The sequence below is a fragment of the Crotalus tigris genome, unplaced genomic scaffold (genome assembly GCF_016545835.1).
Source record: "Crotalus tigris isolate CLP2741 ecotype Arizona unplaced genomic scaffold, ASM1654583v1 scf7180000023830.6690815, whole genome shotgun sequence".
Taxonomy (NCBI): domain Eukaryota; kingdom Metazoa; phylum Chordata; class Lepidosauria; order Squamata; family Viperidae; genus Crotalus; species Crotalus tigris.
Window position 1 is genome coordinate 5572973 of NW_024100214.1, and position 20025 is coordinate 5592997.

General features: G+C 38.9%; 1 protein-coding gene across 1 annotated transcript in view; it reads right to left on the bottom strand.

Annotated features, from left to right (window-relative positions):
* TSPAN4 (tetraspanin 4) overlaps positions 1-20017 on the bottom strand; it is a 692998-nt gene extending 672981 nt beyond the window's left edge. The window contains exon 1 of the mRNA XM_039321934.1: positions 19901-20017. The gene's annotated coding sequence lies outside the window, so the exon portion shown is untranslated. The remainder of the gene's footprint in view (positions 1-19900) is intronic.
* Between the last annotated feature and the right edge of the window lie 8 nt (positions 20018-20025).

Below are 20025 nucleotides of genomic sequence, written 5' to 3' on the forward strand. Positions count from 1 at the left end.
CGTGCAGAGTGTAGCTTGTTGGAGCACCCACATATCATCTGTTGTTAACTCCTCAAAGCAGTGTGTCTTGTTCTCAGAATCACGCAGAAGCCCTCTAAAGCAGGAGCAGTATCCCAGGAAAAGACATATTTAGTTTCAAAGACTGCTGATAGATGCTCCAAAGTATCTTTCTCCCTTTGAACCAAAAGGCCTATGTAGCCCGACTTTGCATTCTCTGGGAGATGAACTTGATCATGATTTCGTAACTCCCCATTCCATGCACAAACAGAGGAACATCCCCATTTCACTATCACTACGCAAGGGCTTTGTATAAAGTGTGCTGCCATCTTGGCAAAGAAAAGGGGGTGCAAAAGAGAAATAGCACACTTAAAAAGCTGAAATTATTTTATATTCTTAATAATTCTCCTTTTGCTTCTCTTTCTGATTTGTGCCCTACCTGTCTTCCACTTTTCAAGACCCCCCACCCACCCTTGGACAGCAAAGCATCTGGATACTTTTCCTTGATACTGGAAAGTCTAAACATCTTGGCTACTTCATGATCCCAAAATCTAATTATTCAGTGACATTGCCACTGTTTTCACAGCAGGAAGTTTATCCAACTTGGATGCAGTGGCAAAAATGCAGTATTTATGGGTTATTGTTGTTGTTGGTTTTTTTTAAAAAAAAAAAAATGCTACTCCCGGCTTGCAACTCCAGGTTTACTGAAAAAAAGAAAGATAATCTCCAAGACCAAAGCAATAAAACTGATACAAGAATGCCAGAAGTGCAAAGAGTAGATCAAAACTTTGAAAGAATGAAAATAGTGCAAATAGAACACTTAGTCCCACAGCTGCTTTCCAAGGACCTAAGATTACTGGATCTTGGAGTCCTAGTGGATAATCACTTAAATATGAGCCAGCCGTGCACTACAACTACTAAAAAAGCCAACACACTGCTAGGCTGCATTAACAGAGGGATAGAATCAAGATCACATGAAGTGTTAATACCACTTTACAACACCTTGTTCAGGCCACACTTGGAATACTGCATCCAGTTTTGGTCACCATGATGTAAAAAAGATGTTGAGACTCTAGAAAGAGTGCAGAGAAGAGCAACAAAGATTATTAGGGGACTGGAGCTAAAACATATAAGGAACGGTTGCTGGAATTGGGTATGTCTAGTTTAATGAAGAGAAGGATGAGGGAAGACATGATAGCAGTGTTCCAATATCTCAGGGGCTACCACAAAGAAGAGGGAGTCAAGCTATTCTCCAAAGCACCTGAAGGCAGGACAAGAAGCAATGGGTGGAAACAGAACAATTAACCAGTGGAACAACCTGCCTCCAGAAGCTATGACTGCTCCAACACTGGAAGTTTTTAAGAAGAGACTGGACAGCCATTTGTCTGAAATGGTATAGGGTTTCCTGCCTGAACAAGGGGTTGGACTACATGACCTCTAAGATCCCTTCCAAATTCTTCTTCTTCTTCTTCTTCTTCTTCTTCTTCTTCTTCTTCTTCTTCTTCTTCTTCTTCTTCTTCTTCTTCTTCTTCTTCCTCTTCTTCTTCTTCTTCTTCTTCTTCTTCTTCTTCTTCTTCTTCCTATTATTATTATTATTATTATTATTATTATTATTATTATTATTATTATTATTATAAAACAATTTGATGGCACATACTCAATCCATGTATTAAATTTATATGCCACCCAACTCTGGGAGTTTTACTATTATTACAAATATTTGCACAGAAAAAAAAACAAGCACAAGATGGAATAAAGATGGCAAAGAAAAAAAAAAACCTTGAAGGGAACAAGAGAAAGGAATTATCATGGTGAAAAACCCAGAAATATTTGAGAGAAACCTCATTCTTAAACACCAGTTGTTCCATCAGAATATTATGATCTGATGGGAGTTAAGAAGCGTGTCTTTTCTGTGACATCCCTGGTCCTATGGAACACTCTGCCCCTGAAGTTTGGTAAGCCTCTACATTTTTAGCCTTCCATAAGGATTAGAGGATGGCACATTAGCACTGATTGGTGTCAGGTTTTACTTGCTTTTAATGTTTTGTTTTACCTAGTTGAGTTTTGTAATTTTTAAAATAACTTTTTTATTATTATTTTTGATTAGGAATGGCCCAGAGTTAGTTGAAGGATAGATGGCTATATAAATGTTTTAAATAAAATTAATTAATTAAAACGGCAAGCAAGAAAGAGCTACATGTCATGTACCAAGTCTTCTCAAAACATAACTCGCAAACAGATTATTCAGTCATTTGAATCACTAACTTCACTGAGCTTGAGGAGGAAAAACACCCTCACTGGTTAGGAAATGTTCAGGTGACAGAAAAACCTGTTTATTCAACCTGGACTTCGCTTCAAAAGCACTGCATTAGCCTTAACCAAATCATCCTTACTGATGTGTAATCAGCAAAATTATATGCAAAAAAAAAAAAAAAGCAAGCATTTCAGGAAACCAAGTTGGTGATGATTTTACTTCAAATTACAGATTAGGAATCAACTTATTTCAGGCAAACATTACTGATAGTTTCATCAGCAAAACATACACTTTTCTGTATAGCACCTGGAAATGTTCTGAATGACACATTAACATTTTAAGTAAACAGAGTAAAATTAACTCTATTTCACACTCTACCCAGTTCAAATTGATCTGTAACTGTCTCATCAAATGCAGAACAGATAATTATATACCTACAGTCCCCATATTTTTCTTGGAAAAAATAAAGGACAAGTACAAAAGGGGTAAATCAGAAAGATGTTTGCAAGGATTTTTTTTAAAAAATTAATTGCTTATGTTTACATAGAAAAACCAAGAAAATAAATAAATAAATTAAATCAATCTAAAGGGCAGCTTTCTGAAATAAAAGGCTGTCCTTTATAATATGGTCACTAGATAGCATCACTGAATACATTATAAGATCCATGAAACATATTGTATTCTGTAAGAACAGCTCAAGATTATAAAGATCAGGAAGCCATCACTTTGTCAAAGTGTCAAGAGAAGGCTAAGAACACATGAAACCTCTCTAACTCATTATGGACATTGTCAATGAACACTCTTGCACTACAGAAGCAATAAAACACATGAGTGGCTTTTGCAGAAATCAGTTAATAGATGTGATGATAAATGCATTTAAAATGCCCTCAGTTACCTCACAGAAATGTCGCCAAAACACAAGCTCACTTATATCTTCTCTATCCTCACTCCTACATATACGGAGTAACTGCGAGCACCAATAAGAAGAGTTTTATCTGATTCCTTTTCAATTGCCAGTCAGACCAGCAAATGGAGGCGCCCCAAAGCACACAACCTTGTGTTCATGCCACCTCATTTCATATGCTACAGAAATCCCTACTTTTTAAAGGCCTGCAGCAATCTGAAGTACCACAGAACTCCGAGACCTTAAATAGGTAGTCCTCGACTTACAACAGTTCATTTAGTGATCGTCTGAAGTTACAACGGCACTGAAAAAAGTGATTTATGGCCATTTTTCACACTTATGACAGTTGCAGCATCCCCAGGGTCATGTGATTTACATTTGGATGCTTGACAACTGCTTCATATTTATGATGGTTGCAGTGTCCCAAGGTCATGTGATCACCTTTTGCAACCTTCTGACAAGCAAAATCAATGGAGGAAGCCAGATTCATTTAACAAACGTGTTACTAACTTAACAACTGCAGTGATTCACTTAACAAATGTCGCAAGAAAAGTCGTAAAATGGGGCAAAACTCACTTAACAGTTTTTTTCACTTAGCAACATAAATTCTGGGCTCAAGTGTATTGTCCACTTCAGAGTAGCAGGGCATACAGATAGTCCTCACTTAATAACTTAATAACCTGTCACTTAGCAGCCATTCAAAATTACGACAGAACTTCCCTGGGCTACTTACACCCAGATTCAAAGTTGCCCCCTCCCCACAATCACATGATTACATTTTGAGCACTTGCAAATGGACCTACATTTACTGTCATTTGCAGCATTCTGTACGTCACAAGACTAAAATTTATGATGGGGTGTTTTTTTGCCAAAAACCCACTGGGGACAATGGGTTTGCTTAATGACCAGAGTGCTCACTTTACAACTACTGCAACAAAGGTTGTAAACTTGGATTCAGTCACATGGTGACCTGCTTAATAACCTGCATGACTTACAATCATAATTCCAGGCTCAATTACAGTCATATGTTGAGGACTACTTATATGCAAATTGATCAGACACTGAAAGATGTGTTTACTGAGAAGGCTCATTACTTGCAGCAATTCAGCTTCTGAATAGTCTGGGTGGATGGAACTGCCTCCCCATATATTCAGCAGGCCGTATTTCCAAGCAAACACGCATATGATCCAACTGTCACAATACCAATATAATTCTTGACAAGTAACTATTAAAATACTGATTTATGTCAAATATTATTGCTACATTACACTACAAGGTTACAAGTACACCGTTAGGAGCTGTTGCTTTTTTCCCTTGATCAACATGAGCAAGCTTATTATAGTTTTGTCAGATACTCTTCATAAGTCATCCGAGACTAAACCAAAGAACAAATACCCGTGGATAAGTATAAATGGATTTAGAATCCAATACTCTACCAAACTAGAATTTCAGATATTAGAAGGCAGGACAGGGATTTGAATCTCACAAGTAGCACTGTGGTTTTATTGCACCATAACATAAATTGATCTTTCAAGGAGCAATTTTTAGATGTCCAGTCAGTTATATTTTACAAAAGAAAGGTGCAGAAGTGTCTGTAATTGAAGTTTGGGCAGAGGAGGGAGAACTGTGAGTGGTGACAGAGCAAAGCTTAAGATACAGCTGATCTCTTATGATGCAAGAATCATAATTATAAATCAGGTTGCTTCTATTATATGCTATCTATAGTACACAGTAAGCGGGCAAGTACAATATTGCAAGTTCTAGAATATGTTTTACAGCAGTTCCATTGTAGGGCCACTTTAGTGCAAAAAAAACAATACACAAACTTTCAAATTCTCCAGCAAACAAGCAAGCAAACGCTGGGGGGAGGGGAAGAGGGAAGATGCTTCTTATTTTTATTCATTCCAACCCCAGTGGATGTGGGAAAAATATGACGAAAGGTGGCTCAGGACTCCCTCCATCTGTCTGTTTGTCTATCTATCAGCAGAACAATTCGCCAAACACAAAAGAGAAAGGGAGCAAAAATGGTATTGAAACAAGAAAGGCTGAATTCAAACAGGAGCTAGATCTAGTTAGAGACTGCAGAGAAAAACATTCTGGGGGGGGGGAATCCCCAATGAATCCCTGTAGGAGAATTGTGGACTTGCCCTTTGTAAACGTACCTGTCTGATTAGGTGACCTTGGTTAGAATTACTCTAAAAAGCTGGAAAGAATTCCAAAAATTATGTTCTACATTCATTCCTTAATTTGATTAGTATACATATAAAGTACTCAAGACTTCCTAAGGTAAACAAAATGCACCATCCATGTCTCCAGCACTACAGCAAACCATCTTTTAATTCTGTTCTCAGTCTTCTCACTACACATTTAGAATACAATATAAATATAGCTTTACAAGTAGTCCTTGACTTACAACAATTCATTTAATGACCATTTGCAGTTACAACACGTTGGGAAAAAAAGACTTATGACTGGTCCTTGCACTTACGACTGTCAAAGTGTGCCCGTGGTGACGTGATCACAACCTGGGCCCTTGGAACCAGCTCACATTTACAATGGGTCACATTACATTTGCAACCTTCCCCGCTGGCTTCTGATAAACAAAATCAAGGAGTCAGATTCCTTTAATGACTATGAGATTTGTTTAATAACCATGGCAAGAAGTATTGTAAAACCAAGCACAACTCACGTAATGACTGTGATGGATGTTCCAGTGTCAATTGTGGTTGTTTAATCAAAAACTACCTGTATATGTTACTGCGTAGTATTAAACCCCCTATACTTAATGGGACCTGCTCTCTAGTTAAGATTCCGTAGGATTACATGCTTAATAATACTTGTTTCTTTATATATTTTATTTTTAAAAAGATTCATGAACAATGTGGTATTTGCAAGACAGGTGCAGTCCTGCGAGAGAATTACTCTATTTGGGCTTGGGAATACTTCAGTGCTAATGAACATGAACAGCAGTTGCTTTTATAATAAAGTGCCAATTCAATTCTCTCCTTTCAAAACTAAAGAAAATTACTGGCCTTGGGAAGGCAAAGATAAAAAAATACTTTTTTCATTAGCACTTAGATGTCATAAAAATCATTTCTCAACTATAGCATTTAACTTTTATACAAAAAAAAGAGGGTTTTCTTCCACCAATATAATTACCTGTATAAGAGCAAGGAATTCACATTTACAGAGAGGAAACTACTGAAAATAAGGAAACAGTGAGTGGGCACAAGACTGCAGACATCCCAGCTGAAAACTCTGGAGGCTTTTGAAAATTAACAATTAACAATTGCTGGGGGGGGGAGGATGCTTCCCAGGTGAATTCAACTACTTTTGAAATCAGGTTTTCTTAGTGGTTGCACCTGTATTATAGACTGCCTTTCCTTGGCATTTAAGTTGGCCTCTTCCTGGCTCCTTTTATGAGGAATTTTAAAAAGTTATTTCTAGACTGAAACCTTCTCTTCTGGGAATGATTTTAGGATGGCTGACCAGGATTTTAAAATTGTAGCTGTGGATTTTTTGTGTGTATTTCTTGCTTTTACCTGTGTTAACCTGTTAACCTATGACCCCATTGGCTCCTTGTTTCAGAGATATTTCTTTACCAAAACAGAATGACCACAGGTGGGCAAAAAATCAGTGGGAATAGGAGAAACTTCTGATTTCCTGTAGGCTTCCCTAGCAAGTTTCCTTGATAGTGAGCATTATAAATCTTCCTTCCTTCCTTTCCTCCCTCTTCCTTTCTCTTCCCTCCCTCTTCCTTTCTTCCCTTCCTCCCTGCTTTCCCTCCCTTCTCCTCTGCTCCTTCCTTTCTTCTTTCCTTTCTTCCTTCTCTTCCTCCTTCCTGTTCCTCTCTTCTTCCTTCCCTCCCTTCTAACAGGCAAGTAAATGGCTGTTGCTGGATGGAGGAGGGATCAAGGGAGTGCAGTGTGAGTACAGAGGGATGTGGGACTTGTGGGAAACCATGAGGGAATGTTGATAGCAATAGCAATAGCACTTAGACTTATATATGGCTTCATAGTGCTTTACAGCCCTCTCTAAGCAGTTTACAGAGTCAGCATATTGCCCGCCCCCCACAACAATCTGGGTCCGAAGGATAGAAGGCTGAGTCAATCTTGAGCTGATGAGACTCGAACTGCCAAACTGCTGACAGTCAGCAGTCAGCAGAATTAGCCTGCAGTGCTGTGTTCTAACCAATGTGCCACTATGGCTCTTTTAAACCACCATGGCTTTTTGCTGCTCTCTGCAGCAACCCAGCAGCACTGAAGCAGCCACAACTTTCTCAAATTTTATCCCATGGGAGTCAGGGGGTCTCAGCATTCTGTAAGTTTATTTGACATATCTTGGTTGAAAATATTTTGCCCGAAGATGGATCATTTCGCCCAGTCAAAGGTTACAGACGTGAGAATTTTCTTAGTGTATAGATAATGCACTGTGATGTTGTATCGTATTTTAGCATTTGTTAGAATTTTATTTATGATGTTGGATTTATACTGTTTATACAGAGACCGGTTTGTCTTGGGAGCCTGCAGGACATAAATATGATAAAAAAATAAATATTTTTTTCTTTCCTTCTGCTTGCCTCATATTTATTCATGTGTTTCCTCTTTTTTCTATTTTCTACCAAATTCAACAGTTACTCCCTTCTCTTACCTCATCTCCATCCTTTTTTGGCTGCTTTCTTGCGCTGGATAAAGGAAGGGGGTCCATGTCTATAGTATTTCTGTGATGAAAGTAGTTTGTGCGCAAATAAAAAAATGAGTAGCCTATGAAGATAAAAGATCAATTAATAATATACCTTATTTTGTGGACAATTAATTTAGTTATTAATTCAACTATTTATTCTGGTCTGGATTCTGTCATGAATATATGTATACATATGTATACATGGCATAATGTACACATGGATCACACACATTTATGCAAAGAAGAGAAATCTCCAGAACACCTTTTTGCTAGATCTGGCAATCCTAGATTGACATAACTTGTATCTCAAGTAGAGATACTGTGCATCAGGTCAATGATCTATGTTTTATTTTTTAAAAAAATAATCATGAAAAATGCATTAACCTAAATTGTGCATGAAGGAGCAATTATTTATACATAGGGCAGTATAATGATTAGAACAGGTCTCATGTCAGGATCAAGGGAAATTTCATTTTCGGGAAAAGCCAGCACTTTAAAATATAAAAGTCTTGTAAAGCTATCAGGGATAATAACAAGGAGAACAAACATGAACATTTTCTCCCTAATTCTATTACAAGAAAAAACTAATTCCACAAAATCAACAAGCTGAAACAGCTTCAAACCTATAAAGAACACATGGTCTAATAATCTGTCCCAGGAATCTACCATTTTGACTTGCCTATTCCATTCTCCCCATATAGCCAGCATTCCTGATATGCCACCCTGTCCCTCATTTTGGCTGCTGTCCAGCTGTTCTTTTCCAAAGATATCCAGGATCGATTCTCCCATGCGATGCAGCATCAAAACAACCTAAGACACCCCATCAGCAATACCAGAAAGGAGAATGTGACAGACCAGGAGATGCTGTTGGCTATTGCCTCAAAAAGATGATGAGATACTGAAGGCACTTCTATATGACCCAATAGGTAGACATACAACCAAATTAATATTGTAAACCTCAGATATAATATTCTCTGGTGGTTCCAAATTTTACTACCTTCATGGCTTGCTTGTAGGAATGAAAGCAAGAGAGACTGGGCTTCTACTGAATCAAAACAGAGCTCTTTTTAAAGTTCAAACTCTTCATAACTGCAACATATCTTTGCAAAGTACAAAACAGGCCACCAGTCTCAATTCCAGACACTCATGGAAAGGCCTAGCCCAGAAATGGAACATTATATCATCAACCCATGAGGCTCTTCTACTTTTCCCCAACAAGTCTATTCACTTATACAATTTTTTTGGGCAGGGAGAAGGTGTACATAGGATATGCATGTGTGCTCCAAAATTACTTCCATTTTCAGGCACATTTGCTTCCCATTTGGATCCTGATTCTTGCAAAGAACGAGTGCAGAGATAGTATGAATGGCAAGCAGTGTCAATGGACTAAAGATACACAATCCCCATAAATCACCTGAGTTTGTGGATCCCTGAGCATTTTTAGACCAATTTCCTATTGAGCAGCAAATACCGTAACTTAAATCAAATATCACACACTCTCAGATTCTACACCTGTTAAGTTTCATTTTCACTCACATCGGATGTTTCATCTTATAGCCAGTGGTGGGATTCAGCCAGTTTGTACCAGTTCGGCAGAACTGGTAGCTAATTTTTTTGTTGCCCAGGCCCAGAATGGGCTTCTGGAAGCGGCATCCACACAGAGAACCGGTTGTTCACATATTTGAATGCCACCACTGCTTATATCCATCTTCTGGGGATAAGAATAATAGAAACCCCTGAATGGAGATGATTACAATGTTATCTATTACATGAGGCTACAAAAGTACACGAAAAGTAACTCTTTATAGCATACACTTGGACAGAAATAAAGATAACATCTGTCATAGCCTGTTAAAAACCAGAGCAAACATACTTAATACTCCTTCTTTCGCTATTTTCCCCATAACAACAACCCTGTGAGGTGGGTTGGGCTAAAGGAGTGACTGCTCCAAGGTTAGCCAGATGGTTTTCATGACTAAGGCAGAATTAGAATTCACCATCTCCTTGTTTCTAGCTGGGTGCCTAGTAAAATTAATAGAAATTGCCTAGTAAGACTGGGGAAAATGCTCAGTCTCAATGTATTATATTTCCCAGTGTTTCAGTTTATTTTGTTTAAAAAAAGATGAAATTCCGTTTCCCACAAAAAAATATAATAGCAAAATTAAATGTCTCCTGTTTTGTGAATGTAGTACAAATGTCATAACAATGTGTCTTAAATATCTTAGTCCTTAAAAGACATATATGAGAAATCATTATTTACAGACATTTGCCCCAGGTACTGCAGAACCTTTTATCAATACGATAGCCCAACATTAACTGGACTGACTAGACATAAGGAAATGGATCAAGACTGGCATATCCAAGTCTTGCATGTTAATGACTGCACATTTTTACCTACAAACAACATGCATAATTGTTAAGAACTCATCTTAAAGCAGTGGTTCTCAACCTTTTTAATGCCGCGACCCCCAACTGGTCGTAAGTCGAGGACTACTCAACTGGTGCAGCATCGTTTGCAGAATGGGATTTTTGGCGGGCTCAGCAGGGCAGAGACAGCCTGGACAATTCCTATTGGCTTTTGAAAGCCAATAGAATTAGACTCTATTCAAGAGAGTCTATTCTATTGGCTTTCAAAAGCCAATAGAATAAAAGGGAGTAGCACAGCTAAGGAAAAGGGGAAAAAATGGCAGACTCCGTTGTTTAGTGACCCCCATGAAATGGTTGTTCGACCCCAAATGGGGTCCCGACCCACAGGTAGAGAACCACTGTCTTAAAGAGACATTCACCGAATGTGAAACTAATTTGAATGCTTGTCTAAAATACATGTTAAAATCTTATGTTTGCATGGTCCTGCTCTCTTTAAAAGCGGGCCTACCCTCTTAGAAGTCACACCAGTGAGTCACACAGAGAATAACGTTGAAATCTGCAACAAAATCCAAACCCGTCCCCATCTGGATGCTATCTAGTTCTCATCCTCCTAACTGCTGGATCTGCAAAGGTGAAAAAGGAACATTTCTTCTAAACTACTGCTAACAGAGGAAAGAGAGAACTCAAAAGATATCAGACTCTAAAGAAAAGTCACTACCTTGGCAAATACAGATGCTACAGGTAGTCCTCAACTTACAACTTACAGCCATAACAAAGCCCAGAATTTCAGTCGTGTGTTATGCCAGTCATTAAGCAGGTCATCATATCATTGACCTGATTTATGACTTTTTTTTTTGTAGCAGTCATTAAACAAACCCATTGTGGGATACTGCAAACGGCCGTAAATGTGGGCTGGTGGCTAAGTGCCCAAAATGGAATCGTGTGACTACAGGAAGGGGAGTCAGAACTTCATGAACATGTAAGCTGAATAAAAACTAGAAAAGTTATCTAACCCTCTCTGCTTTAAGAATGTTTCATGTAGTACTCTAAATAACAATATAAACTTTATCATCAGTAAAAAAGCTGCAACTTGTAGGTCCTCCGAGGTTAATAAAGCATAGTTGCATATGCAGGTTTATTGCAAGACCCACTTATAGTCTAGTTCTAGAAATGTTTATTCAAAAGTCATCTCTCTAAAGGTTGGTATTACTTTAGATGACGTGAATTTGGTAAAACAGATTAAAGATCAAACTCGAGCTCATATAAAGAGAATTTATAATGTTTTAATAGAATTGGATTCTGAAACGGAGTTAGTTAAAGACTGTATGGTAAAATGGGCACAAAATATTCAAGAGCCAATTCTATTGGACACATGGAGACAATTTGGGTTGGAAATGTAAAATTTACTCAAGCTCAAAATTTAAGAGAACATTTTTATAAAATGTTTTATAGGTGGCATTTGGATCCTCAAAAGCTGCCCTGTATGTATCCTAATTTACAGCCCAAATGTTGGAGATGTGGAAGTTTAGATGCAACTTATTTTCATATTTGGTGGACTTGTAGAAATATAAAAGCTTTTTGGATTAAGATTTGGTGGAACATTCAAAAGATTTTTAAAAGAAAGATAAAGTTTACGCCACAATTATTTTTGTTAGGTGTTATTGTAGATTTTGATGTTAAAGAAATTAATTTGATGTTGAATCTTATAACAGCTGCAAGATTATTGGTGGGGCAATATTGGAAGAAAAATTCTTTGCCTACTATGGAAGAATGGATACTCAAGGTGTCTAATTTAGCAGAAATGGCAAAAATTTCCGCTTATTTGAAGGACTACTCACAAGAAAAATATATTTTGGTTTGGAGAAGATGGATAGATTATATTCAGAATAAATATGAGACTAAAAAGTATTATCTAGTTTATGAGTAAATTTTAGATTATTATTAATAGTTTAATATGGTAGAACTTATATTAGTCTTAGTTTTATGGTTTAACTATATTATTATTTTCGTATTTAATTTGTTAATATTTATTTTGAAAAGGAGTTAAAGTATGTTATGGATTTGATTCTTTGTATAGTTGGGTGATGTTAATTAGATTATGATTGTTTATTTGTAACCCTGTAATCAGCTCTGGGAAGTGCGGGAGGGGGGAGGGGTGGGAGGGATTTGGGATATATATTGTATAAAATCTTTAAAACTTTTAATAAAAAAAGTCATCTCTGCAGTTTAATGGTGCTTACTAGCAAAAAGAAAATTTTAATCTAATGTCATACAAAGTGAAATTGCATCAGAATGGGGCTGGCTACGGTTATATCTGCATGACTTTTTCCTTCAGTTCCTATTTCTTTGGAAGCGACAACTACTGAACATCTGTAGTTCCTGCACACATCTTCCGTTGAGCTTCTTATTTTCCCCCTGGTTTATTCCTAATGCACATTTCATGCTGAGATAAGCATTACAACTATTCCATGAATAAAGGATTACAACAGAAAAGGCTGCATTTTGAAAGAAAATGAGGCACTGTACCTAACTCCATTCAGGATGGCAGAAATAGCTGGCGGATCCTACATCTGAGTGTGCTGTGCCACTGTAACAAGCACAATTCTTAGTGTACTCTAAAGAATTTTTTTTTAATTCTGTCAATCACAACCAGATCTGATGTAAATCAAGCTACTGCTCGTCAAAAGAAAACTCAAATTCTGTAATAAGGGAGTGCAATGAACACGGAACATCACAGTAATTTGACGGTGAAGATATGTAATAGGATTTATTTAGGTTGTGGTCATTCCATGCACTGAACCATACAATTAGTCAAGTACACTTTGAGCTAGCATTTTGTGTGAATCCAGGCAGTACTGTTAGTTTATGGTTCACGGTATATCCATGCAACCCTCCAAAATGGATTAAGTAAACGATGGTTTTGCTCAAGTAATGACCTTTTGGGCTTGGCATGTCAAAAATTCAGAAAATCCCTAACTTGTCACACATACTCCCCCAAACAAGACAGAAACAATTTTCTATTTCCCTTCCATCTAGGCCAGTGTTTCTCAACCTTGACCATTTTAAGGCATGTGGACTTCAACTCCCAGAATTCCACAGCCAACAATGCTGGCTGTAGAATTCTGGGAATTGAAGTCCACATGCCTTAAAATGGTCAAGGTTGAGAAACACTGATCTAGGCCACCCCAAATAGTAGCACTCAGTTCAGGAACAGCACTGAGGCTGGGCCTTGACTTCAAAAGTCTAGGCCAGGAGTAGGCAACCTTGGCTTTTATGACTCGTGGACTTCAACTCCCAGAATTCCTGAGCCAGCCATGCTGGCTCAGGAATTCTGGGAGTTGAAGTCCACAAGTCATAAAAGAGCAAGGTTGCCTACCCCGGTCTAGGCCTTGACTTCAGCTCTAGCGCCACTGCTGGCTGCCATTTAAAAAAATCCACCTCATGCCATTCTCCAAAGCACATGAGCCTTGGAGAATGGTGCGACTGCTCCACAGCTTTACAGTTGAGCATTCCCCAAGATCTGCTATGTACTGCTTATTACAAGGACATGTTCTCTTTCTGTTGAAAAGGCCACTGCAGCCTATCTGAGGTGCTCCAGGTTGCCCAAGGCCTTCGTTCTTGACGCAGTTGCGTAGAATCCTCTGTTCTTCTGCAGCCTCCACAGCCAAAAAAAATGGGAAAAGCACACCGAATTCTCATGTGATTTTAGGAGGCTAGATGCCACAAACTGATTTTTGCACATTGTCCAAAGCCTCCCCCCCCCAAAATCACTCAAAAACGGGCTACAGGTAGCCCTCGGCTTACAACACTTCGTTTAATGACTATTCAAAGTTACAATGGCACTGAAAAAAGTGACTTATGACCGTTTTTCACATGTTTGCAGCATCCCCATGATCGTGTGATCAAAATTCAGATGCTTGACAACTGGTTCACACCTATGACTATTGCTGTGTCCCAAGGTCATGTGATCACTTTTTTTGACCTTCTGACAAGCAAAGTCAATGGGGAAGCCAGATTCACCTAACAACTGGGTTATTAACTTATCAACTGCAATGATTCCCTTAACAACTGTGACACGAATAAATGGGGCAAAACTCACTTAACAAATGTCTCACTTAACAACAGACATTTTGGGCTTAATTGTGGTCGTACGTCAAGGACTATCTATATGCTTTTGAGAATAATATTGCTAGTGAATGCTGGCATGTCATCCAAAATATGGCATTTTACTTTTGACATTGTATCATAGGTCTGCCATCACTGGTTTAGTTAAACAAGGCAAGCAAATATGAAAACAGTGACCCAACATACCATGATTTTTGTTTATGTGCACAATTTCCAAGAAGCCATTTGCCACTCCAAATCTGTGAAATATTAATGTACTTTCAATGTATAATATTCCTCCAGTCTATAAAATTCACTAGACAAACAAGCAAATAGCACCCATATAATCTGTCATCTTTTCTAAATACCAGCATGCTAACTATTTCAATCATAATTATCTAAGATACCCAGCGAGAAAAGATAAAATAACTCAAGCAGGATCTTTTCAAATCAACTTCGCGAAATTGATAGGTAAAAGAATTAAATACCTCAGATAGTTAAACGGCAGATATTTTTCAACTATGCACTGCAGACTATCAATTAGCATTTTCTAAGCAAAACATTTAGCCCTTCACTTCCTTTTTTCCCCCAGAAGAAAAGAGTATTTTACTTATACCTTATTATCAAACAACCTAACAAGATCTTAACTTTATTGATCAATGGTCCTCATAACACTGACACAGTTTATTAATTTTAAAAAAATAATTATTTGCAAGACATATGATTGTCATAATAAAGTATTTGATTTTGAGAATGGTGATGGCATTAGTTGAAAACACTGAAATATAAGTGTAAACTTTTTTTACCTACAGAACTAAAAAGTTGATTAAGTCTCTTCTGAAACCACCGTAATTTTCAAGTAGACTGCAGAAAGGGTGAAACAGAAATGCTGGCATAGGAATTTTTGTTATTTGCAAAAACATGAGGAAAAAAATTCACAATACTGGCAATATCCATAAATCAGTGGGAGAACATTTAAATTTACCCAAACATTCTGCTCCTAAATTGTATGTTGTCATTGCCCACAACTAGATTTGAAAAGTAAATCTCTAACATAAAGTAGCTAAATTAGAACTATTTTTGTTTAAACACAGAGTTAAGAGTTGAATGTAGACAATTTCTTGTTTTATATTCATGTGATGAAATGTGCACCTGCAGCAGCTGGGGAGGAGTATTTTGCCACTCAGAGTCTTCACAGAAAGAGGTCCAGATTAAGTAACCGCTCACGTCCTCAGCTGGATGGGGAAAGGGGGGAAAGATTCAGGGTAACCACATCCTAAAGTCTCTCAGGATAGACCTAGTAGATTAGAAAGTTATAGCCTTAATTTGGAAAGATTCTGTCCATTAGGTGTAAGCAAATAAAAGATTGAACTGAATTGTACCTCACTGTCTCTTCTCTTAGCTTGGCCCTGACAATTCATTAACACAGAAAAATTGAAATAGTTCTAGTCACATAACGTAGAGTTGCACAATGGGGTGTACCTATTCCAGCCAACCAAATCCCTTTCCAAGATAGTTTGCCTGGTTCTTGTTTCATAAGAAACATTCAGCATTCTGTGACAACAAAGCATTAGCTCTATGCTCAGTGGGCTATTTTGTCCCTTATCTGTATGAACTGAAGTGGTGCAGTGGTTAGAATGCAGTATTGCAGGCTAACTCACTGCTCACTCCAGGAGTTCGATCCTGACTGGCTCAGCCTTCCATCCTTCCGAAGTCAGTAAAATGAGGATCCAGATTGGTGGGGGCAATATGCTGACTCTGTGAACCACTTAGAGAGGCTGTAAAGCATTATGAAGAGGTATATAAGTCTAAGTGCTATTGCTATATTGTTCTCTAAATTCTTGTCTATTTCTACAAGGTCCTGGAAGGATAGGGTAGGGTAGGGTAGGGTAGGGTAGGGTAGGGTAGGGATAGGGATAGGGATAGGGATAGGGATAGGGATAGGGATAGGGATAGGGATAGGGATAGGGATAGGGATAGGGATAGGATCTGGAAGGGACTTTGGAGGTCTTCTAGCCCTGCCCTCTGCTCGAGCAGGAGAACCTATACCATTTCAGACAAGTGACAGTCTAGTCTCTTCTTAAAGAGATTTTTAAAAAGAGGCTAGATAGTCACTTGTCTGAGATGGTATAGGTTCTCCTGCTTGAGCAGGGGGCTGGAGTAGAAGACCTCTAAGGTCCCTTCCAGCTCTATTCTATTCTTAAAACCTCCAGTGATGGAGCGTCCACGATTTCTGAAGGCAAGCTGTAATTGTCCTCACTGTTAGGAAGTTTCTTCTTAATTCCAGGTTGCTTCTCTCTTTGGTCAGTTTCCAACCATTGTTTCTTGTCTCGCCCTCTAGTGCTTTGGAGAATAGTTTGACACCCTCTTTTTTGTGGCAGCCCCTCAAATAATCTCAATACTCTCAAATACTGTCAAATACTCAAATGACTCCCAAGAGTTCTTATACCTCTCTCATGCAATGACATTCCTATTTTGCTTACACTGAGATCAATATTGTGAGAATCAGAATCAATGATACATTTATATTTGTCATACATCTTCCTGTTACTTTTAATTTACGTATTAATCAACAACTTCATAGGGCACACATACAGTAAGAGGTCAAAGTTAAAGTACTGAACGTTAGGCCTGAGTATGTTTCAAAAATGTTTAGAAGATATATTTTGGAACGTATGAAAGCAAGGTAACTGCTTGTGTTACGCAATTTATAAAGCAGTCACATTAATTTTCAGATTAACAAAGAAAGGAGACAAAAGTGTTATTCAATATTCAACAATTAAAACATATTAAGACTGACTAACTCAATCCAAAAGAGGCAAGGTAAAACTTTTACAGATTCTAAAGTGTAGCACAAGTGCCACAGAAAGGAAAGAATTTCAAGAATATGTGTAAAATCCCACATGGGTAGCAAACAAAGGAAACAAGTTCATATTACTTTCAAGAAGGCATGTGTAATGTTAAACTGTGATAAAAAATAATCTTGGAAACTCCAAGAGTAAAGTATTAGGCAGAACCATATAGTAATGAATTCATTAAAATGAAATAATTGTCTAATGTTGCTTCCCACAACTTTCACAACCCAGCTGTGCTGTCTCTTTTCTCCAAACTCAAGTGCAGATATATATCAGCCAACTTAGCATCTACTTTAAATATACAAAAATATGTGGTATCACAACTGTATCATCTTGAATCTAACCGTAATAACAGAGGTCTCTGGAACTAGGAATCCTGCTGGAACAGACCAAAAACATATCTAGTATAGTATCCTATTTTTCCACAATAGCTAACTTCCAGAATTTTGGAAGTTTTTACCATACCCACAGAAAAAAAAAAGATTGGCATGCTATTAGATTTTCTGTTCTCCAACAGTTCATAACTAGTATCAGTTCCATAAAATAAAACAGAAGATAAGACATGGGAGAACACTACGGTTGGAGACTTTCATGAAGGTCAACACTTCTTCAGACTTGCAGCTCCTCCTTTCCTTGCAGTGAAGGAGGTCAATAGGGATATTGGGAAAGAGTCTATTCTTCAATTTCCCAATAGACTGAATCAAATTTGCTAAAAAAATTAGTTCTGTGGGCTTTTCTTCCAACACTGAGCAACAGTTGTAAAGGCCAACCACAGAATCTAGAAAAAGGCAACTACCAGAGCATTCCTCCTCGCATATATCAAAGACCCTGGTGACTTTGAATTTGAAACATGCACAACTCTATCAGCTGTGGTAGTGTGATGATGAATCCAAAGATCCCCAAAAGATATAGGTTACCTGTTACAAAACCATCAAAAAACTTCCATCCTTCAACCTGTCCAAAACATCTCTCTGGTAGCCTTACAAGTTGTAGGGAAGAGCTCCTTCATGCCCTCTTTCTCAAACAGACTTTGATTCCATTCTGACATTCAAAGAACCCTTGTAACCTTTCTTTTAGCATTTGCCTAAAAGTGCAGATACAACTTGAAGAAAGGCAGTGACATATCTGCAGACTTAAGATCCCATGTATATTTCAAATCTTCTCCTCTCCCCCATGACTTATAACTCCACCCAATTCCAACTTTGTCATTGGACACAATCCTCCTAAAGGTATAAGATTCAGTTCTAAACAAGTGTGAATAACTCCCAGCCTTTGGAAGGAAACTCTCTAGACTAGAGCCTCTTCAGCACATCTGGCCCAGAGAGAAGCAAGCCAAAATTATGCTAGATTAAGTCAAATGAGCCACACCCAGTTCCTTCAGCCAAACTCACAAGAGCAGAAAAGTTCTAGTCTTGTGACATAAACAACGGTCCGCACTGTAGAGAAACTTATTCATTGGATTACAGGACCACGGAGTACGCTATACAGCAATCGGCAGTTCCCCCGTTTATTTTCACGTGCTTAGCACACACACGCCGCCTCTTAAGTTTACACGGGGCGATCTTAGATCAGCTACCATCTCCCGTTCTGAAATGCCTCATAAAATTTCTGCGGAGCGAAAAGGAGGCCGAATCTCGCCGAAATGCTCGGAAGGAAGAGCAGCGCATATGTATGTCTTTCGATGTGCAACCTTAACCAGAAGAGCAACGTCCAACTGATCAAACGGGACTTGCTTCTCTGTAAGCGATCCGCGGATTTCCACCAGGCGTTTGCTGAACAGGTTTGCTCGCCTTCCCCAGTCTAAACGTCTCCCCTCAAAGGCCGTACATCCTTCTCCGGGTGTAAACCCACTGATGACCCCACCACCACCTACTACCCCCTTTGGGTTACGTCTTAAGAAAGGTGCACGGAAAGAAACCGGGATGTACCAACCAGAAACAGCGGCCGATTTGCCTCCTCAAAGCCGAGCGCCGAAGCTCTTCCCTCAAGAGGCTGGAGAAATTAAACCAGCTCCCGGAAAAAACAGAAACCTATACTGGGCAAGTTTTCGCGTGACATTAAAATAGTCACCGGCTCTATTAACTTAACATTCCGAAGGAAAGAAAGACAATTCCTTCTTTCGGAAACGAAAAACGATGAGCAAGAAGAGCCGGCGCAGCCAAGGAAATGGAAAATCCCTGCTTTCTCCTCAACTCGGTCTCCCAAGTTAAAATAAGGAAGGTTTGGTATTGTTTTACTAGCACCAGGTTTCCATTTAAGAGTTTTCTCTCTCGATATTTAAAAACACACCGCGTGAGATCGCAATCACCGCTCCTGCATCTTTTCCCCCGCGCATGCAAACACGTACGAAACAGCGCAAATCTCTTATTAACTCGAGCGGTTTGGGGCAAATGCGAGAAGAAATCGCTCTTCGGCAGCAGCGAAATAAACCAACCGGCCTCCTACGTAAGATAACAGTAGTAGACCGACAACCGCAGCGAGCAGCGTTTTCTATCCGCTGCCTCCCCTCCGCTTATTTTTTTTAGTATAAAATTGCTCCCATCAACAAGTGGGGGGGGGACTTAACACGGCTCAATTGCAACACTACCAGTTGCGCTTTCCAGTTTGCAGAGCAAATCAGCGGAGCGGGGAGACAGCTTTTCCATCCCCGGTCCGAACTCTCCGTCAGAAAAACTCTCGGCAACAAGTGTCGCCCAAACAGCAACCGCGGCAACGGTAAAAGAAGCGAGGAAATACCTGCCGCCTCGCCGCTGCTTCCGACGAGCCTCGGTGCCCAAGCCGCTGCCTAAAACTCGGCGCTCCGCAAGCCGAACGCACCAGCAGATACTCAGCGCGCCGCACACGAGAATCGCGAAGCTCTA